Raw genomic sequence first — 22,782 nt, 5'->3', positions numbered from 1 at the left:
CTCCGCAAAGCCAGAACATCTTACTATTCATCACTGATTGAAGAAAATAAGAACAACCCCAGGTTTCTCTTCAGCACTGTAGCCAGGCTGACAAAAAGTCAGAGCTCTACTGAGCCAACAATCCCTTTAACGTTAACTAGTAATGACTTCATGAACTTCTTCACAAATAAAATTTTTATCATTAGAGAAAAAATTACCAATAATCATCCCACAGATGTAACATTATCTACAGCTACTTTTAGTACCATCAATGTTAAGTTAGACTCTTTTTCTCCAATTGATCTTTCAGAGTTAACTTCAATAATTAATTCCTCCAAACCATCAACGTGTCTTTTAGACCCCATTCCTACAAAACTGCTCAAAGAAGTCCTGCCATTAATTAATGCTTCAATCTTAAATATGATCAACCTATCTCTAATAATCGGCTATGTACCACAGGCCTTCAAGGTGGCTGTAGTTAAACCTTTACTTAAAAAGCCATCTCTAGACCCAGCTGTCTTAGCTAATTATAGGCCAATCTCCAACCTTCCTTTCATATCAAAAATCCTTGAAAGAGTAGTTGTCAAACAGCTAACTGATCATCTGCAGAGGAATGGCTTATTTGAAGCGTTTCAGTCAGGTTTCAGAGCTCAGCACAGCACAGAAACAGCTTTAGTGAAGGTTACAAATGATCTTCTTATGGCCTCTGACAGTGGACTCATCTCTGTGCTTGTCCTGCTAGACCTCAGTGCTGCATTCGATACTGTTGACCATAATATCCTTTTAGAGCGATTAGAACATGCTGTAGGTATTACAGGTACTGCACTGCAGTGGTTTGTATCATATCTATCTAATAGACTCCAATTTGTACATGTAAATGGAGAGTCCTCTTCAGACACTAAGGTCAATTATGGTGTTCCACAGGGTTCAGTGCTAGGACCAATTCTATTTACATTATACATGCTTCCCTTAGGCAGCATCATTAGAAGACATAGCATAAATTTTCACTGCTATGCAGATGACACGCAGCTCTATCTATCCATGAAGCCAGGTAACACACACCAATTAGTTAAACTGCAGGAATGTCTTAAAGACATAAAGACCTGGATGGCCGCTAACTTTCTGCTTCTTAATTCAGATAAAACTGAGGTTATTGTACTCGGCCCTGAAAATCTTAGAAATATGGTATCTAAGCAGATTCTTACTCTGGATGGCATTACCTTGGCCTCCAGTAACACTGTGAGAAACCTTGGAGTCATTTTTGACCAGGACATGTCCTTCAACGCACATATTAAACAAATATGTAAGACTGCTTTCTTCCATTTGCGCAACATCTCTAAAATTAGAAATATCCTGTCTCAGAGTGATGCTGAAAAACTAGTTCATGCATTTATTACTTCCAGGCTGGACTACTGTAATTCACTATTATCAGGATGTCCTAAAAACTCGCTGAAAAGCCTTCAGCTAATCCAAAATGCTGCAGCAAGAGTACTGACAGGGACTAGAAAGAGAGAGCATATTTCTCCTGTTTTGGCTTCCCTTCATTGGCTTCCTGTTAAATCCAGAATTGAATTCAAAATCCTGCTCCTCACATACAAGGTCTTAAATAATCAGGCCCCATCTTATCTTAATGACCTTGTAGTACCATATCACCCTATTAGAGCACTTCGCTCTTGCACTGCAGGCCTACTTGTTGTTCCTAGAGTATTTAAAAGTAGAATGGGAGGCAGAGCCTTCAGTTTTCAGGCCCCTCTTCTGTGGAACCAGCTTCCAGTTTGGATTCGGGAGACAGACACTATCTCTACTTTCAAGATTAGGCTTAAAACTTTCCTTTTTGCTAAAGCATATAGTTAGGGCTGGACCAGGTGACCCTGAATCCTCCCTTAGTTATGCTGCAATAGACGTAGGCTGCCGGGGATTCCCATGATGCATTGAGTTTTTCCCTTCCAGTCACCTTTCTCACTCACTATGTGCTAATAGACCTCTCTGCATCGAATCATATCTGTTATTAATCTCTGTCTCTCTTCCACAGCATGTCTTTCATCCTGTTTTCCTTCTTTCACCCCAACCGGTCGCAGCAGATGGCCGCCCCTCCCTGAGCCTGGTTCTGCCGGAGGTTTCTTCCTGTTAAAAGGGAGTTTTTCCTTCCCACTGTCGCCAAAGTGCTTGCTCATAGGGGGTCATATGATTGTTGGGTTTTTCTCTGTATTTATTATTGTGCTATCTACTGTACAATATAAAGCGCCTTGAGGCGACTTTTGTTGTGATTTGGCGCTATATAAATAAAATTGAATTGAATTGAATTGAATTGAAGGCCCCAAGGCCAATAAGTTAATTTAACTCAAAACTTTTGCTGAAACTGATTACATAAAATATTTAAGTAACTAAAACTTAAAAATAAATGTTAAATAGACACACTTTATTAATTAGCTTTAGATAAATATTTTTAAGTACCACTGATAAATGTTTTTATGTTATATCCACATTTATTAGTACTCTCTACTAGAGATGGACCGATCCGATATTATGTATCGGTATCGGTCCGATACTGACCTAAATTACTGGATCAGATATCGGAGAGAAATAAAAAATGTAATCCGATCCGAAATATCACAAAATCACCTCACAAAACGCGCTACTTGGCGTAACCCATCGGAGCAGTATGTGTCACGTGACAGAGCGGCTGTTGTCTGCGAGACCTGTTGGCGGTCTGTTGGAGCATTTGGATCCTCGCTACATGCTTCCATCTCAGCGAAAACTATCCCAGAGAAGTAAAGCAAGTGTGTAAGTTCATCTCTGAATGTTTGCATAGTATTTCCACGTTAACCTTAACAACTGATATATTGAGCCACAGCTGGACTGGCCATCGGAGTTCCATATTGAGGTGAGAAGGAAGCGATTTGTCCCGTACTTCAGCCAGAATTAAAAAATAGACACAAAGCTGGAGTTATTCTGTCTTTGCTGCGCAGTTGCATCTACTTCTCCCATTCTCTCCCCCTTCCTCCCCTGTTATTACTTCAAACATGAAACTGGTTAATGATCAGCTGATCGGCTTTTCTGCCGCAAGTCCCGTCTTTCTTGTTTGTTTATCGCCCACTTTGTGCTAGAAAGAGGAGACCAGCAGATAAACAACAGCAGCATGTTTAAGCGTGATAAGCTGTTGTTAGAATTTATTTGATATTACTTTCTAGTATCAGCTGATGATTGCTGGAGCCACAGCTGTAAAAGCTGCTGGTCATGATATCCGTTTATATATGTGGTGAGAGGGAAACATGAAGATGAAACCAGGAGATGTCCTTACTGAATCATGAGAGCTGAACAGGTGATGGAGAAACAGGTTTACCTTTTAGGTGACATGAATGAGTTGAAGGGAAGTTATGAACTGTTTCTGAGAGACAAATAACACCAGGATCCTTTTCTAGTAGCTGACAGCTGGTAACTGTGCAGGGGCGGATCTAGCAAAGTTTTGCCAGGGGGCCAGGCTGGGCATTAACAGGGAAAGGGGGGCACAAAGAAATATTTTTCTTTGTTATGTCATTTAAAAACTTTGAATAAATAATTATCTGAATCTTACCAAAAAAGTGGTCATCTGATTAAATGTATAGAAATTCATTATTGTATATAGTAACTAATAAGTCTAATATACACCCTAGTAAGCTATAGTACTTTTTCCTTTGGGAAGGTACCATCTGTGCAGACTGCAATTCTGTTGAAGAAAAATGTTGAATCTATTTAATTATTGTAGAAAAATAATTGATTTCTGTGCATTTGTTTTACACTTGCATTAAATTAAAGTTGATTACATCGATTAAGGGCGGGGGGTGGTTCCCTAATATTTTTGCTGGGAGTTGGCAACCCTATTAGTTAGGTAGGTAAGTACTCTTTAAAATACCAGAATAGGGAGGATGGTGTAGGTTTAAATTCATTAGATTAATCAGTGTTGCTGAACTATAAAATGTTTTGGGTGGAGTGTATTTTTTGCATACAGGTATAACAGAATAGCTTCAGTCTCTTGTTTTTTAAAACTTGAGTATGAACTTATACAAAATGCAGCAAGATATTTATAAAAAACCGTTTTATTGATTACAAAATACACTATATCGGATTCATATCGGTATCGGCAGATACCCAAATTTATGATATCGGAATCGGTATTGGACATTAAAAAGTGGTATCGTGCCATCTCTACTCTCTATTTGATATTTTGAGTTTCAAGTACAAATCTAGCTCAAGCAACTTTTAGGAATTAATATTTAGTTTTAAAATGTTAACCATTTTAAGCTAATAGGACTCAAAAATTTTAAGTACATACAAACTCTTGTAATATCCAAATCAACTATTTTGAATTTGATATAAAAAGAAAAATGTGCTCAAAATAAGCAATTACACTTGTAAAAACATAAGACAGAAAATATAAATTAACTAAAGTTCCTCAATGAATTTGTAACTTGAATTTATATTTTCTGTCTTATGGATGAGTGACGAAACATTTCTCCCACAAAATGCTACGTCCAGATGAACAGATTCAACTTTTGGAGAGTTGAATATTATTACACAGAAAAAAAAAACCCAACTAAAATAATTACACCATGAAGCCTCTGCCTTTCTAAATGGAGGGACAGTAACTGCGTGTGTATATGTAAGCGTGTAAAACCTGACGATAGATTAACAGTAACAGTATTTTGTCTCTATCTGCCATTCTGCAATTCATCTCATGTAAACAATAACGTGGCGCACAGCATGACGTGAAAAGAGGCACATACCTTTGACGTTGCATGACGAACTCTGTAATCCTCGTCCACACATAAACGCAAAAAAGGAGTTTTAAATAATCTCCGTTTTCGGTGAATCGCAACGCTGTTTACGTGTTGACGAAAAGCCCAAACGCATAGAAACAGCTGAGTTTTCAAAAATACCTGTGTAGGTGTGGACGTAGCGTAAAAGAGTTAGTAGTATATTTTATTACTACCTGTAATTTATTGCCGTTTACTTGTATTTGCTTAATTGTTTACTAAATGTTTGAGGTGTGAAATAAACCGCAATGGAGTTTGTAAACAAAATATGTGTGTGTGTGTTTGGAGGATGTGTTTGTGCAGGGGGGGTTAGGTGGTGGGTTAGGTGGTGGGGGGGCGCGAACATTTTTCTTGTAAAAAAGGGGGGCCTGGCAAAAAAAGTTTGAGAACCACTGTGCTATGTGCTAGCATTTCTGACAAAATATCTTAACATTTGCATCATTTGAGAGAACAAAAAACACATGTATAGCAAGGGGATAGCGCTGAGATCCTCTTTCACAATGACAAATTGTGGACAATAAAGAATGCAAAATTACATTTCCTTGCATGTATTTTTTTTTAATCTTTGGCAAGCCCAAAGACATAACCACCACATTTTATAGGGAATAATTTCAGAAATGTCCAGTTTAGACACAAGGTTGCAAAATTAGACATAAAGAATTACACAACATGTTTTAACAGTATTCAGATTTGATTAACACATAGGTATGGCATTTTCTATCAAAAAACAAACAAAAGGAAAAGAAAATCCTGCATTATTAGGTGGGAAAACTGACTTTTTAATATGCCAATAGTGTGGTTTTGCAAAAACAGCAAAGGGTTACTGCTGAAACCAATTTGCACATTTGTAGAGTGCAATCATGCTCTCGATAACAGAGCAATAAAACTTTAAATATAAAAATACTTCTTTAGAACCATATAAAACAATTTTTTTTTTTTTAAATGATTGGCTTACCTAGTCAAGAATGGTAGTTAAAACTGAAAAATTGATCAAATTAAATAAAGCTCAAAAAACATGACAAAACCCCACTAACCTGGAGATTATAGCTTCTGAAGCGCTGAGACAGAACATCAGACAGGTTCCCTGTGCAAACAGCTTTCTTTCTGAATAAGCTCTGGAGCCGGGGAGCCTGTTGGTCCAACACAGCATAAAAGTGGTTCTTCAGGTCGAGGTTTGTAATCCTGTGGAATTCTGCACAGATCTGAACACACAGGATAAATTTATGTTTACAAGTTTCAATTAGTCTACAAATCTTTGCAAAATACATCAAAATCCTTACACTCCAAAGGCATAATTTGTTCAGACAGGCCAGACAACAGGAGTTGACATAAAATACATCTTGTTAGATACATCTATATACATTCTTACCTGGGACTGGAATTTCAGAGTAGGCCAGCAATCCAGGATCTGACCTACTGGTAGGTCATCATTGATGATCTCTTTGCATCACAAGGCCAAAGTTGTGTGCATCAGCTTTGTAATCAGGACATGATTCTTTTCACTTTTCTTGACTTCATCTATAATCTGTAGTCTTAGCTGATCAAGGTGAACAGCATCTTCACCCCAGAAAATTTAATAACAGTAAAACACAGAGGACAGAAAAGACACATAACCAAGGAGACATAGATGAAACATAACTAGCCCAGAACTCAACTAAACCTTAACTAATAATAACAACAACAATACAAGAACTTCACCTCATTTCAATATAACATAAGGAAGCAAAACCACAAAATAAACTCAAAATGCTGGGTCACAAGCCTAGCCCCTGACAGAAAAAAACTATACGTCTTTCACTAATGTACAATGGGGTTCAGAATAAAATAAAACAAAAAAATAACTGTTTGATAAATATATTATTGATGGATTCACCCTTACGTTAACCTAAAGTAAACCAGACACAACAATTTTACAGTTCAGAAGCTCCTACATTTCAACTTCTACATTACATAAGTTCTACCGCCTAATTATGTAATGATTAATCACTGCTTTTGTAAATATCGTCCTGTGCCGACAATTTTGCTGCCCCAGATTTAATATGTACCATTCCAGAGAACTAAAGGTAAGTTTCAAGTTCTACCAGTTAGCAAACGGGTTAGCCAAAGTCAATATCCATGTATGCACCAAGTGTGAAGCAGCGCAGCAGTGCACATTGATTCAACAATTTATCCACAAGGCAGTTTATAATCTGAAAATCCAGAAACGCCTTCTAAAGACTTCTTTTAAAATAGTAAGAGATTAGAAAAGTATGAGCAGAACATGTGCTGGGACTAATAATGTGTTATAGTAAATGTGAGCTTATTAGCATAATTCATGGAAAACACTTTGGGGCCAAGGCGACATGGATAAAATGAGTCATGCATGTAATTCTTAAATATCTGCTACAATTGTACATTTATGATGATAAAAATTCATATTACAATGGAGAAATATAGTTTCAGAAAAAAATAAAACTTACCACAAAAGCGCTCCTGAAGACAAAGTGCAGAGCGTTAGCTGTTCCAGTTCAGAAGTCTGTAACATGCCACAGCACGTCCTCCTTTATCCACGTCAAAGGCAATGTAGCAAAAAAAACCTTCTCAAATTATTTTATTTCTGTTCGGATATTAACATTCCACAAGTTTTTTTTCGGAGTAACGAGCGGGCATTCGCACTCGAAGCGAGGAATCCAAGATGGTTCCCAGCACTTCATGAAGAAACGGGTGGCGCACGTACGTACACAGGCATGTACGTGTCAAAACTCAAATTATTCGAGGGCAATGTCAGAAACTAATCAATATATTCAATTACTGATAACTTGAAAAAACAAACTTGTTCAAACTACTCAAAAAAATAAAGGTGTATGAACTTATAAGAGGTTTTTAAGTAGTTCTCACTCACTTCATTTATCAAACTATTACTATTCGGTCTTACAGTGTAGGCCAGGGATGATTTTTTGGGAGAGTGTTTTCCTGCTTGGAATTGCATACACAGGATTCAGTGCATTAATAAACTTTCTGAATCCTTTGTCATCCACAACCGAAAATAGTTGGAAATCAAGTGCAATCATTTTTGCTAGGTCTTTTTCAACTGAGTTCTGTCTTGCTGGGGTCACAGACTTCTGCAAAAACTGTCTAAAAGAGCTCTGGGATTGTTTAGGTAGTTGTGGTGGTATACTGCATGATGCTGTAGATGCAGCAGCAGCAGCAACAGTTGCAGTAGACACACTGACACCTTCATTAATATCACACTCAACTGACTGTGTTTTATCTTCCCCTTGCACTGATGGGTGGACAGTTCTCAGGTGCCTGTGCAGATTGTTTGTGGAGCTGGCTCTATATGATAGTCTTTTCTTGCAGTCTCTACACTCTGCCCTTGTATTGTCAATAAAATTTAAATGTTTCAGATTTTGCTTCTTTTCTTGGTGTCACTCATTTTCTTTACTATACCTAGCTCTCTTTTTCTCTCTCTCCCTCCTGCTCTGTTCCTGTGCTACTGCGAGTGTAACTATCTCCCCTCCCCCCTAGCAAACACATGGCTCACGTGCAGAGTGAAGCGAAAAAAAGTGAGAGAAAGAGAGGGTGAGAGAAAGAAAAAAAACAAACACGGCTCCCAATAAGGAGCCAGCTCCCGTCGTTCACTTCAAATAGTCGGCTCTAAGAGTCGTCTCGTTTGCAACCGACACATCACTATTCAAGAGGAAAGGACCACGTACCAGGCCAGTGTAGCTGAGTGCACGTGACCTTAATTTTTGTTGATTTAAGTTCAGTTTTGTTTATTTGTACCGAACTAACTTTGGAGTTGAGTTTTTTTTTTTTTTGTAAATATTTTTTGTTACAAAGATGGTAAATACACTGGACAGCATGTCTCCTGCCCTTCTTCAGCCACTTTGGTCTAGCTATCCCATACTCTGTAGACAAAAAAATTACACATCAGAAATCAAGACAGCATAATTTGCATTTATAAAGTCTTCATACAGTTACCCATATCTAACATTCAAAGTTATAAAGGTCAGACATTAAAAAAAATTAATGTATCTAATGACATGCATGCAACGGAACTTATTGGTTGAATTACAAGTCATAACATTACACTTATCTGCACATCTTTTATTTCTATATGCCTTTTCAAAGCGGACCGATCTTGTAGTCAACCATAGGTAAGTATCAAGGAGTTCATAAAGTGAAACAAAAGTGAATATTCTTGTAGATACTGGGTTGATCTCAAAAGCTCTATAATGCTCTCTGTACCAGCCACCAAGCTCTCTGACAATGTAGAATATGCCCCAGCACAAACATAGCCTCCAACCACACACACCCACATTTTGTTTTCAAACTCCATTGTAGTTTATTCCTCACTTCAAACCTTTTGTAAACAATTAAGCAAATATAGGTAAACTGCAATAAATTACAGGTTGCAATAAAATGAACCACTAAACAAACCATCATTACGGTGTAATTATTTTATATATAGTTTTTGTTTTTTTGTTTTTTACTGTGTAAGAATATTTAACACTACTACTAATACATTTTTCAAAAAATGTCTCTCTGTGTAAAATGGTTTTAAAAACATTAACAACTGTGGGATACTGTTTGTCTGTAATTTAAACCGGGGGAACAAATTGTGGCAGGATCAACCTGATATTATTTGTATCCCACTGAAACTTTACTGTATAAAGAGCTAACATCGCTGAAGTTTTTGTTATAAGTTTTTGTTTGTGAACTAATCGAGAATGTGGGATACTGTTTGTCCGATTTGGACAGCCCAGTGCGTGCACCCGACGCACCCCCATTTTGGGAACCTCTGCTATAAGTTATGCCTTTTATTGTCACACACTGTGTAAGAGAGACTTCTAGAATGTCAGGGAATCAATATCTAATGACTTCAGCTATCTTCTCTTTAAGCAAATCCACTGGAAAAGTTGATACAGCTGAGACCTCTAGTTCAAACTTGCTGAGAGAATGGGGAGCTTAGATGGTAAGGTATCATCATCTGATGCCTTGAGGCTAAGAGAGGCACATTTTTGAAGCAGCTTGTGTGTCTGATAACCTGCCTAAAAAGCTATGCTTGGCCTCAAAACACATTGTCCACAGCCAAATAACTGGACCAAAAAACCTAATCATCTGTGGATAATGCTCCAAGTAATAGTGTTTTGGTAGTAGCTTAACATCAGGAAACAGTGTCTGGTATCTCCAGTGATGGGAATAACGGCGTTACTAACGGCGTTACTTTTTTCAGTAATGAGTAATCTAACTAATTACTATTCCTATCGTTACAACGCTGTTACCATTACTAACAAGAAAATGCGGTTCGGTCGCGTTACTTTTTATCAACAAACAGACAGTTGAAGCTGTCTTCAGCTTACTGCATCTTATATCAGTTGCACGGAAGTAGCTGTCTACGTAAATAATCTGGGCACTACAGCTTTAAGCAGCTGTAGCGCGGACGGCAATCACAATCACTTTTTGGCACAACACCTGGAGGTAATGGGGCAAAACAATCGCATGAGTGCTGCTGTTTGGCTGAGGAAGAATAAAGTAGTCATGGTAAGCCAATCACATGACCACTTCAAGATGACAAAGCAACAAGTTGATATATACCAGTTTTTTAAATTGTGTTGATAGGCCAAGTAAAACCATGATGTAGATGATAAACAATATATATGCAGCGTTTTTTAGTTTCGTCTTGTTCAGGGTCTAAGGACAGCGCTAGCAAGCACTCTCTGCTTATGAGCAAAAAATAAAAAAACAAAACAAAAACATGCCCTTTCGTGTTGGTGGAAAAATGTACCATGTCAACCAATCAAAAAATGATATGGCAACATGACATTTGGTTGTTTAGGAAGAGGGGGAAGTTTTAGGAGTGACGGCGAGAGAGAGAAAGACAGCAGAAAAAGAGAGAGAGCGAGTATGTACATATTGAATGCAGAACACCTGATTGTTATATAAAAAGTTTGAAATGGTTATTAAAAAAAAGAGGGTAAAAGGTAAATAGCTGCAAATAACTTTGGTGTTTGCAAAACTTGTGCATATGATTTTAAAATTGACAATTTATATTTGCATTTAAAGTTATGAAATATGATGCAATAAACATGTTTGTGATTGTTACAGTAAAAAATATAACTTTTTCTACTCTGATTTTATGTTTTTTGTCTCATTTTAGATCAATTGTGTTAATACAGTATGTCAAAATGAAAACATAACTGTAAATTCAGAAATGTGAGGTTGTGCTGAAAAGAATAATACTAAACAAGGCAAAGTAAATCAAAATCAAAAGTGATTAAAAATGGCTAATTATACCCTGGACCCCAGCCCACATAGCAAAATTGGTATGGCCCGGATCTGGCCCACACAATGTGCTTACACATGGCCCACATACCCCAAAGAATGAGGGCCTTTTGGTGGCCCAGATTTGGTTTGCCAGAGGTGGCCCACACATGGGCCAGCACAAGGCCAGTTGCAGACACACTGCTGGCCCTGTGCTGGCCCAGAACAGTTTCAGCTCTGGCCCCAGATGTCAGCCTAATGTGTACCTTAATCAAGCCATGTAATAACAACATGTGCCAGAACATAACAGTGCAAAAGTAACATGACAGTGAACTGACTGATTCTCATATAGTGCTTTTTTACTCTCCCGGATTACTCAAAGTGCTCTATACAACATGCCACATTCGCCCAATCACACACTTTCTCTAAACTGAGTGCTTCCAAACTACATTCATACACATTCACACTCTTGACATGCAGACTGCAAGAGCCAGGGATCAAACCACTAAGCTTCTGATCAGCAGGTGACCTGCTCTACCGTCTGAGCTACAGAAACAGAGTGCTAACCATGAGTAAACCCTCACTAGGTTTTGGATAAAGTGCACACTCACAAACCTGTCAAACCTGCATTTGAAACGTTGGCTACCATAGCAGTATAGTATTGCAACATGGCATTTGGGTCTTCTAACTAAAATAGGACAATAGGAACATAAATAGTGCCATCATTGCCAGACCTGGCCCACATCTGGTTGACATACACCCTGCCATGACACCAGTCAGTCAGAAGTGCCAGCTTGATGCCAGATCCAGGCCAGACCTGTTTTCTATGAGCCTGGGCCACATAAACCAAACCATAATCAAGCCAGATGTGGCATGCCATCACATAAACAGTGCCATCTATGCCAGGCCTGGCCCATATCTGGACGACATACCACTTACCATGCCAGAAGTCAGCCAGCAGTGCCGGCTTGACACCAGATCTTGGCCAGACCAGTCTGCTATGTGGGAGAGGGTTAAACATTTTTTTAAAAGTAACGCAATAGTTACTTTTCAAGTAATGAATTACTTTTAGAATCTTGTAACTCAGTTACTAACTCAGTTACTTTTTTGAAGAAGTAACTAGTAACTATAATTAATTACTTTTTCAAAGTAACTTGCCCACCACTGAATAGGACAGATTTTTTGTGAAGACACATTCTCTATTCACTCCGCAACTGCCTGTACCTGTATCTTGGGCTGTGCAAAATCTGCAATAGTATTCTACAGAAAAACTGCATAAATCCTGCAACACTGTGCGTTCCAAGGTTGTCTGCAACTACACTTACCACTGTACACATGACTGACTCTCCTAACAGTGGTGTTCTTCAAGAATTTTCAGATTCTGTAAAAGGGGTTCAAATATTTTGTTATAACCATAGGTTTTAATGTCACTGGTTTTGCACAACACCACTGTTCTATTTACATCGATGATAAGGAGGAATGATATCGCGGAGGAAAGTTAGTCAAAATCCAATAAATGGCACAAAGCTTATGTTTCTTTTATAAGGTACCAAGGGGGTTACAGACTTCAAAGTCATCCAAATAAAACTGTAGAAAAATCATTAGCTTTTCTGCAGAAAGAAAAAGGTTTTCCTTAAATAGGGAACCATCACTTGAAGACCTGTAATGTTTTTTATGGCATTTGACAACTTCAGTAATACTTGCTCTACTCAACAGTGCTGTAAAAAGTTCAGTTATGGGACATACTGCAAACTGTGTTTCTTTTTAACATCAAGTATATATATTCAACTGGTTTTAAAACACTGAAATTCTCCTTGTAATACTGCTTATGCAGATATGCTATGCTTAGATGACCAACCATTTTGTATGGACCTTAATCCAGCATTACCTGAACAAACTGCATTAATAGTTTCTGTAATGACAACTTTATCAGTAGGGAGAAAAGAAAAATGAGTAGTTTCAGTATTGTTTATAGTTAAGTAAAATATACTTTATTCAATCATGTAAATAAAAGAAACATGAAAGGCTTGTGTATCATTAACTAAATTCATTTGTGCAAATTTAAAGATCTAATTCGGTCTAATTTCTGGCTGGCTAATGGGACATGAAAAGTCATTCCTCTGGTGGGGAGGGAGTCTGAGTTAGTGCATGAGGCTGACTATATCTAGTGTCAGGTACACTTTGTCACCATTATCATCATCATCATCATCTTTAGCAGAAGAAGTTCTGCCATCATCACCATTAAACGTGTTGCAATAAAACGTGTTGCTGTCACTTCGTTTTATAGTCGCACTATTGTTGCCATCGACATCTTCGGTCTGTTTGTTTGCCCCATTAGCTGCCTTGTGTTGGTCTGTTAGCCTCCTAGTGCTAGTGGTACAGTACTGCATGAAGGAGGGGCTGTGAATATGCCAGCAGCAAGTTGATGTTTAGCAGCACCTGTTTTGTTATTTCTCTGTTCTTCTCAAATAAATGAATTTCATTTTGTTTTATGGAAGTGTAGACAATGTTAAAATGTCTGCATTCTCACCAGTAAATTCCAACGATATGGAAGAATGTCTTTAGAATTTCATTAGTTAAAGTACCACACCTCTGTACTTAAAACCATGCCTACCAAACTATTCAAATCTGTATTTTATTGTTTTACAAATTATTTAGAAATATTATCAACAGCACTCTGCAGACTGGCACTTCAAAATCAAAGTCAAAGTAAACTTTAGTGTCATCTCTGGTATATCCAGTGCAGCATACAGAGAGAAGAGACAACGAGGCTCCGGTTACTTCAGTGCAAAAAAGCTAATAAATGGATTATAAAAAGGAGTAAAAAAAATAAATATGCACTTAAGTCTTAGGGGATCAAGAGAAGTTACAATTAGAATTTACAATTTACAGTTTTGAGTGGTTTAAAGTGACCAGTGTAGCAGCTTGTAAACCTGGAGTAAAAAAAATTGTCCATAGAGCACTGTTTCTCTTGAATGTGCTGTAATACTCAAGAAAAATTCTTTAGATCTTTCAGTAATGGATAATTATAGAGCCATTTCTAATCTCAGCACAATATTTTTTAAAAATGGTTAACTAGTACAACTGTCACTGAGAGCTTGGTCAGAGGGTGTCATCTGATTGTTGTTTCTCTGTATTATTATCATTATTATTATTATTATTATTATGTAGGGCCTTTACTTTACAATATAAAGTGCCTTGAGGTAACTGTTGCTGTGACTTGGCACTAACTGATTTGAATTGAATTGAATCGAATCAACTAAATGAATACTTTTCAACTCACAATTTTTATGATAAGTACCACTTATCATACCACGCTTTAGCTCCAGTCATAGTACAGAAACAGCTCCTGGTAAAGTCATCAATGACCAATCAACAATTTCTCACTGAGCAGTCCTCACTGCTGTTTTCAGTACTGCTGATCATTGCATTTTAATTGGAAGGCTACAAGATTCAGTTGGTTTAACAGGTCAGGTTGTTGTTCAGCTCTCATCAGGGTAGAAGGTTTTTTGTTTTAATTAGCAGTTTTAACGCTGGTTAGATTCAAGTTCTTGGGGTTCCTCAAGTTCTTGGTCCATTAATTCAATTCACTTTAATTTAGTTCAATTCAGTTTTATTTATAAAGGACCAAATCACGACAGAAGTCACCTCAAGATGCTTTATATTGTAAGTACTTGTAGAAGGAAAAACTGCCTTTTAACAGGAAGAAACCTCCAGCAACACCAGGCTCAGGGAAGTGGGATCCATCTGCCACAGCTGGTTGGGGATGATGGGAGGAAGACAGGACAAAAAACTCACTGTGGAGGAGAGCCAGAGATTAATGATAACAGTTGATCTTTAATTTTTATGTTCTCAGTCTTGGTGGCACAGTTGTTAGCACTGTTGCCGCACAGCAAGAAGGTCCTGAGTTTAATTCCACCATCAGGCTGGGGTCTTTCTGTGTGGAGTTTGCATGTTCTCCCCATGTTTGCGTGGGTTCCCTTCGGATACTCTGGCGTCCTCCCATCAACCGGCAGGGAGTGTGGTGGGGGGAGATAAGCCTCCATACCTTGGAGGGCCTGAGATGTTCCCAGAGAGGTGGAGTCTAAGACCCCACCTGACATATAGACACAGACGTACAGGCACACACAGACACAAATGTGCATTCCTACCCTCATGCACACATACAAATACTCGGCACTCACCCAACGTGGAGACAGACACAAAAAGACACTGTACACGCAATCACACTCCCCAAACATACTCTATACCCCAGGTCCAGGCACCACCACACCTAGACTCAGGAGATGTCACCCTTTTCCCTGGGGTGGAGACAAGCAGACCACCCCCGGCCCCGCAGTAATAGGGAGGCCCCGCATCCCAGACCCCAATCGGACGGCCAACTTCTCCTCCCAGCCCCCCTGCCCCGATGGGTAACAGAGAACGGGGATGTGTGAAGACCCCAAACCTCCCTCCGCCCGCTCATATGTAGTGTTGCTGCGTGCTGTTCTAAAGTGCATTTAAAACACAGGAGGGCATGGTGGATGTGTAGGTTGCGGAAATGTTAGGCTTTCAAATGCATTAAAACTGTCTGGGTGTTCAGCTGATTAATCAGCTGGAGTAAAAGATGAGGATTTTGACAATTACTATGACTCAGGAGTGTTGATTCATTTAAACTAACATCATTATTTTGCTGTAACCAGGTTTCTCTAATGCAAAGTAAATCAATCTGTTGTTTAATTATCAATTAATTTACTAACAGGAAATCAGAAGACAAATACCTCATTTTTTATAATCCATATTTCACTGTTTACTTTTTGGTGCATTTGTAGACCTGTTAAATCTAAAGTGGAATGGATGTTGTCTCTTCTAACAGAAAGTATCCTAAGTATCTATAAAGCCCACATTTTATGTTTTAGACAGACCCACATTGTTTTGGCAATGGTATACACTTATTTAACCCTCTGGGTCCAGATTATAATTGGCCATTTTTGACTATTGGTAATGGTATTGTCAAATATTGTTCCTTTCAGCACAACCTCACATGCTAAAATTACACACAAAAAAATACAATCCAAAAAGCAAAACAATGTTTTTACTGTGAACACCACATACATTTTTAACGAGTCATTTCATAACTTGAAATGCAAATGTAAATTCTAAATTTTAAAAACTTGTTTTAAAATTTTTACAAATAACAAAGTTATATATACAACTATTTACGTAAAAATGCAACAAAGGCCTTTTTTATACAAACATTTAAACTATTTGCATAACAATGAAGTGTCACAATAAGATGCCACAACAAATTATTTGTTCTACTCCAAACAATAGTCTCAGTCCACCACAAGGCAGAGGCAAACATCACAGGCACCTCCCGGCCTGAAAACGGCATTTATTTGGAAAATGCCATTTTTGCCATTCTTCCTGCTTGATCGCTATTCAGGAAAAAGCACTGCATAAATTATTTATCTCAGTTTTACATGACCTATCAACACAATTTAAAAACTGGTATATAGTTGGAAGTCTACACTTTCAACACAAGTTGAAACAGAGACTTAGCAAGGCTGCATCTTGATGCTATTTCAGTTTTCAGTTTTCAGTTTTATTTGTCATATGCAAGTTAGCACAGGGTCAACATCGCAATGAAATGTGTTTGACGAGCAGCGGTCTCTCAGCAGCATGATACAGTAGGAAAAAATATAATAAAATATAATATAATAAAATAAAATAACAAATAGAAAAATAGTAAAGAACAAAATATTAGAGAGACATGGTAAAAGAGAAAAGATGACTAAATATATATGTATCTATAAATATAAATATATGTACACTAGTGATTAAATAAGAAAATCTTGAAAAGAAATATGACGGGAGGGCAGATGGGATATTGCACAGGAATGAGCAGCAGAAATTTACAGTATTGCACTTTTTAAATATAAATTACAATAACAATAAAGTGAAGTGACCAGTGCAGATTAATCAGAGTACTTGTGAAGCTGCAGGGTAGCTTCTGAGTCCTGTGTTGTGTGTGTTTAAGTGTTGTGGTTGAGGTGTCGTATGGCTTGATGGTAGAAACTGTTTTTAAGTCTTGTAGTCCGAGCAGACAGACTCCTGTAACGTCTGCCAGATGGTAACAAGGAGAACAGCTGATGTGCTGGGTGGCTGTGGTCCTTGATGATGCTGTGTGCTTTACGGAGGCATCGCTGGTGATAAATGTCCTGAATGGCAGGAAGCCTCGTGCCAGTGATGTGCTCTGCTGCCTTCACCACCCTCTGTAGTGATTTACGGCTGCTGGCAGAGCAGCTTCCGTACCAAACTGTGATGCAGCTCGTCAGCAAGCTCTCAATTGCACACCTGTAGAAATTTGAGATGATGCTGGCGTTCATGCCAAACCTCCTCAGCCTCCTCAGGAAGTAAAGCCGCTGGCGAGCTTTCCTGATAGCAGTGTCTGTGTGAAGGGTCCAGGAGAAGTCCTCAGTGATGTTGACTCCAAGGAACTTGAAGCTGCTGACCCTTTCGACCTTGACACCGTTGATGTGGATGGGCTGGTGTTCCCTGACTGATTTCATCTTAAAATGGTCATGTGATTTGGATGCACTGACATGTTCATTGACTTCAGGGGGTTACTATTAATTTTAGTGACCTAATGATCCTGTTACGTAAATCAGACTTTAAAATATACTTTTCTGGAATTTTTGTTTATCGTTAGCCAGCAGTTTCAGGTTTCCCTCACTGTCACTTGCTCTGGCCCCTGACCCTTGCCCTCTCTTCCTCCTCTCACCCCTAACCGGTCACAGCAGATGGCTACCCCTCCCTGAGTATTGTTCTGGCCAGTGATTTTTCTTTTTCCACAGTCATCAAAGCACTTGCTGATTGGGGGTCATGTATTTGTTGGGGTTCTTGTTGTTTTCTCTGTAGTATTGTAGGGTCTTTACCTTACAATATAAAGCACCGTAAGGCGACTGTTAAATAAAGAAACTTCAATTGAATTGTTTGTGAGATTTCTAAATTATATTTCTACTGACAATAATGAACAATAAGCAGTGTAATATTTGTGAACTGTCAGTGTGGTGCTTGAGAAGCATGTCAAAAACTGCTTGGTCTGAATGATATCTGACTGAAGGAGCAGGCATCTGCCTAATCCTGTTGTGTTTTTCTCCTGCTTAGGCTTTTTCAGCTTGTTTGGCATATTCCAGTCATGCTACCATTCTCATGTCTGTGCCTCACTTATTATGTACTTGATTGCTGGTGTTTTAGTCCTGCTTACATACCTGTACTGCTCTTTTCTCTGAAAGTTTACACAGCACATTAAGTAAGTAAAATATAATTTATATTTAAACTAATATATTTATATATTATACCACCTCTCAGGAGAATTATCACAAAGTTCTTCACAACAAAAAATGCTAGAATATAGAAACAAAAATTTCCCGAAAGCAAGTTGAAAGCAAAACTAAAAAACAAACAAACAAATAATGTCTCATTTAGTTCTCAGGCTTGTATGATGCCCTAATTACATGATCTCAGAAACTTGTTGGGGATATATGGATGTAGAACTTATCTGATGTACATTGTTGCTGCTCAAAACCTGAATCTTAAAGTGAACTCTGAAGTTCTGAAGTTCAGTGAAAGTCAGTGCAACTAAATTAGCAATGGTGTGATGATGTGAATACTGGAGTCAGAAGCCTCACAGCAGTAATTTGAACAACCTGCATCCAAGGATTTGTACATGTAAACAATGAATTACAACAAATTTCAGTTCAAAGTGTGATACAATAGAACTCCACTCTGGAATATTTCTTACCATTATCTTGGGTGCACATCTATCAGGTACATCAACAAGGATTTCTGTTTTCTTTTATAGTTTTTCTCCATTGGTTTGGCTCATTTCTTGAAACAGAGATTACATTCTCAAAACTCCAAGATCATTTGGCAAAACACTCTTACAGTTCAGCACAACACTATAGCTCACCTGCAAAAGCTCATATCTCTTCCAAAACTGTTCACTCAGGCTTCAATCTAAATCCCTTTCCCATCTAAACAGTCAGTGTCTCCAAAATGGCAAAGATCCTTCTCAATAGCTTTGTCTCATTTCTCGACACAGATCGGACATTCTCATCATTCTTCGTGCTTTTGTCAAAATAAACCTGGATGGTTGATCACAACAGCATGGTCCACCTGCAAAAGCTCATATCTCTCCTAAAACAGTTCACTCATGTGTCAAAACTACATTTCTTGCTAATCTGAATAGTCACTGCCCCCAAAATGCATCGTCCCTTTGGCATTGTGTGAGTACTGCCATACAAAATGTTTAGATGTTTTATCACTATGGCAGAGGACCAATAATATACAACAGAAAAGAGTAGCCTCCAAGGTTTGACATCACAGATTGCACTCACACTACCAAGGAAATTATAACCATTTTATATTCACACGCAAAGAAATTTTCATACATATGTAAAAAGAAAATGTACATTACAGTAGTAAATTGTATGAACACAAAATCAGAAAACAAGGACTTATTCAGTGGTCGCTGTACTCATTCTCCCGCTCTTGTCCACTGTCTTCACCCTCCTGATTATTTACACGCTGTTGTCCGTCTGGCCACAGATTCTCGTCCACATCACAGCGGATACTTTCTCTTGCGATGCAACGAGGGAAGAAACGGCGTGCATGCCGCAACCATCCCCTACATTGATCTCCTGTAATGTCGGCACGCTGTGTCCATAGCATGGAGCAGGGACGGCTGATCCTGAGCATGATGCTCATACACTCTCCACCTCCAAGCAGAGAAAAACTCCTCTATCGGATTGAGCAAAGGAGAGTAAGGTGGTAGGAACCCCATGACCATCCTTGGATGCGTTGCAAACCAGCCCCTAATGAGTGGGCTATGGTGGAAATTGACATTGTCCCACACAATTACATAAATGGGTAGGTCGGCCCTATGAGACCTCTCTCATTTTCAGGGATAAAATCGGTATAAAGGCGATCCAAGAAGATGAGGAGCTTGTGTGTGTTGTATGGGCCAAGACTGGGGATGTGAGTGGCCACACCATTTTCAGAAATGGCAGCACACATAGTTATATTGCCCCCTCGCTGACCTGGGACATCCACTGTGGGCCGGTGGCCAATAATATTACGGACACGTCTTCGGCCCTTGGCCAGGTTGAAGCCAGCTTCATCCATGAACACCAGGATGTGAGGGGTCTCATGTCCTTCCAATGCCATTATTCCCTAAAATAGAGTAAAGAACATAAAATCAGTCGTACAGAAGAGTCATATACTACAGTTAGACAATTACATGTTCTCCCCCACAGGTTCAATATACTACAGGCCACTACTCCAGTGGTTCTAAACTAGTGATAGGCCTATGAGGAAGTACTGCAGGGGTATATGATAGAAAGGGGAGTGGGAAATACTGATGACTCACTGAGATGTTACAGTAAGACCTACAGTATTAGATAGATTTGATTGGGAGACAACAAAATAAAGATTATAATGAGAATTGTATCATACAGTAAACTGCAGTTTTCTGTTGAAATTGTTGAAGTCAGATGCAGCAAATACTGATTTTGAAATCAGGTACAGGAGGTATTGAAACCAAATAAGTGAACTACTGCTTATACTGTGATTAGAGGTAAGGTTATAATGAGAGACAACCAGTAACTGACTTACATTTACATACTGGTAGCGCAGCTCCTTCACTCTGTCAGAGTTCCTCTCAAATGGTAGCCTGTAGAATTGTTTCATTGTCATCTGATGCTCCTTCAAAACCCGGTCTATTGTGGAGATGCTTATTGTGTTTATATTCTGGAATATATGATTGTCCTGAAGGATGGCATCACGGATCTGTCTCAATGTGATGTGATACAAATCTCTCTTTCCTGTTGTTCATTGAGCAGTTTTCCTCTGCCACCCACGCGAGGTTGTCGTCCAATCCTACACATAGAACAGAATACAGTAAGTTACCAGTGTAATTGTATTATTGTTTTGCTCACAGTAACTTCACCACAATCCTAATGCAACATTGCACAGTGACTGGAATACTACTCTAAACTGTATGAATTATGTAATTCCATAGTTTACAGTAATTTGTTCAATATCTTTCTTGTCATATTTAGTATCACAACATTCCACTAGTCCTCTCCACCTGCTAGTATAGACCTACTACTGTAGGCAGATGCACACAAAATCTCTACAGTAAGTTATACATTTTTTGCCTCACGCACAGTGCCCTGTCCTATACAACATATAATTCCATCATAGATTACATAGAGTACATACGTGTTTTCCCTGCGAAAGGTTTGGATGATGGAGGAGACTGTAGAGCGAGGCACATTAAGCTGCACTCGATGACCTGCCTCTGCCATTGTGAGGGCATGGTTTATGACATGGTCTATAATTGTGGCCCAGATTTCATTCAGGACAGCACAGTGTCTTCGCGCACCTCGGCCTCTTCCCCCTTATTATTATTTCTTCTTCTTCTTCTTCTTCTGCTGCTTCTGCTGCTTCTTCTTCTTGAGGGAGAACTTCCCCTTGTCCGTTTGCTTGGCCTTGTCTATCCATGTTCAGAGATTGGACTGGCTCTGGTCAAGCTCTATATATCTGTGTTTGGCAGCACACAATCATGGAACACACCTGTGTGTGACACTCCCCCTTCGTTAGTCTAGTTTCACGTGACTGTCAATGACTGTCATCAATTTATCAAATATTCAAAGAAATTCATATATGGTATTCATGGTATTATGTTCTTGACCAATTTTGACAATTGAACAGACAGTTGTGCATGCGAGTACTTATACAATGAAATCATGCTGACATGTTTTGGAGAGAATGATCATTAGACTGGGAATCAACTGATCAGTTTAGATCTACAAGATCTATTCATTTGGGAAATGTGCTAAATGTGGGCTAACTGTATAACTGTAGGCTACTTGTACTTAATCATTTGCAAAGATGCACTGAGACAATTGAGACATGTACTAAGGCATTTGCCATTTGATAAAATGAATGAGAAATGCCATTCTGTTGTGAACATTTGCCAAGAGGTTTGGAGGTTTGTCCATGTTATTTTGAGAATGTCATTTCTGTTTCAAGAAATGAGCCAAACCAATGGAGGAAAACTGTAATTAAGAGTAAGCACCTCTGCAAGATTTGTAGCTTAGAAATACATTGGGGCTTAAAAAACATGTATAACTGAATGTCATGTGTGCAGCAGTGATAAGAAACATCCTTAAAAGTGCTCAAAATGTGCTGAAGAAGGAGCAGATATAACAGAAACAATAAAGGCTCAAAATAGAACCTTCTGGTACACCATAGGGAGGAGAAGTGGAAGAGGATTTTTATCACAGAAATAAGAATATGTTATCAGTTGCAGATCAGGCATTAAATACCAAGTTGAACCCCCTCTGTGAAATCATTGACAAGACTGGGTATGGATACCGACTACGGAATGGAGCAATCGTCAGCCACCTACTCTACATGGATGACATCAAGCTGTATGCCAAGAGTGAACAAGACATTGTTTCACTGATCCACACCACTAGCATACACAGCAAGGATATCGGAATGTAATTTGGACTGGAGAAGTGTACTTGGATGATAACAAAGAGAGGGAAGGTGTTCAGAACTGAGGGGATCGAACTACCAGAAGACACTGCAGATACTGAGGACAGCTACAAGTACCTGGGATCCCACAGGCAAATGGGAACCACAAAGAGGCCGCTAGAAAAGCTGCAACCACCAAGTACCTGCAGAGGGTCAGGCAAGTCCTGAGGAGTCA

At 38.8% G+C, this 22,782-nt stretch overlaps 1 long non-coding RNA gene across 1 annotated transcript; it reads right to left on the bottom strand.

Annotated features, from left to right (window-relative positions):
• Positions 1–5,854: 5,854 nt before the first annotated feature.
• LOC109200105 (uncharacterized) lies at positions 5,855–7,466 on the bottom strand. Its single transcript, XR_002060309.2, has 3 exons — positions 7,232–7,466; positions 6,142–6,329; positions 5,855–5,974 (listed from the first exon to the last, which is right to left on the bottom strand). It is a non-coding gene; the product is annotated as an uncharacterized LOC109200105 (long non-coding RNA).
• Between the last annotated feature and the right edge of the window lie 15,316 nt (positions 7,467–22,782).

The sequence above is a fragment of the Oreochromis niloticus genome, linkage group LG11, assembly GCF_001858045.2.
Source record: "Oreochromis niloticus isolate F11D_XX linkage group LG11, O_niloticus_UMD_NMBU, whole genome shotgun sequence".
Taxonomy (NCBI): domain Eukaryota; kingdom Metazoa; phylum Chordata; class Actinopteri; order Cichliformes; family Cichlidae; genus Oreochromis; species Oreochromis niloticus.
This window is presented reverse-complemented; position numbering and strand designations above follow the sequence as displayed.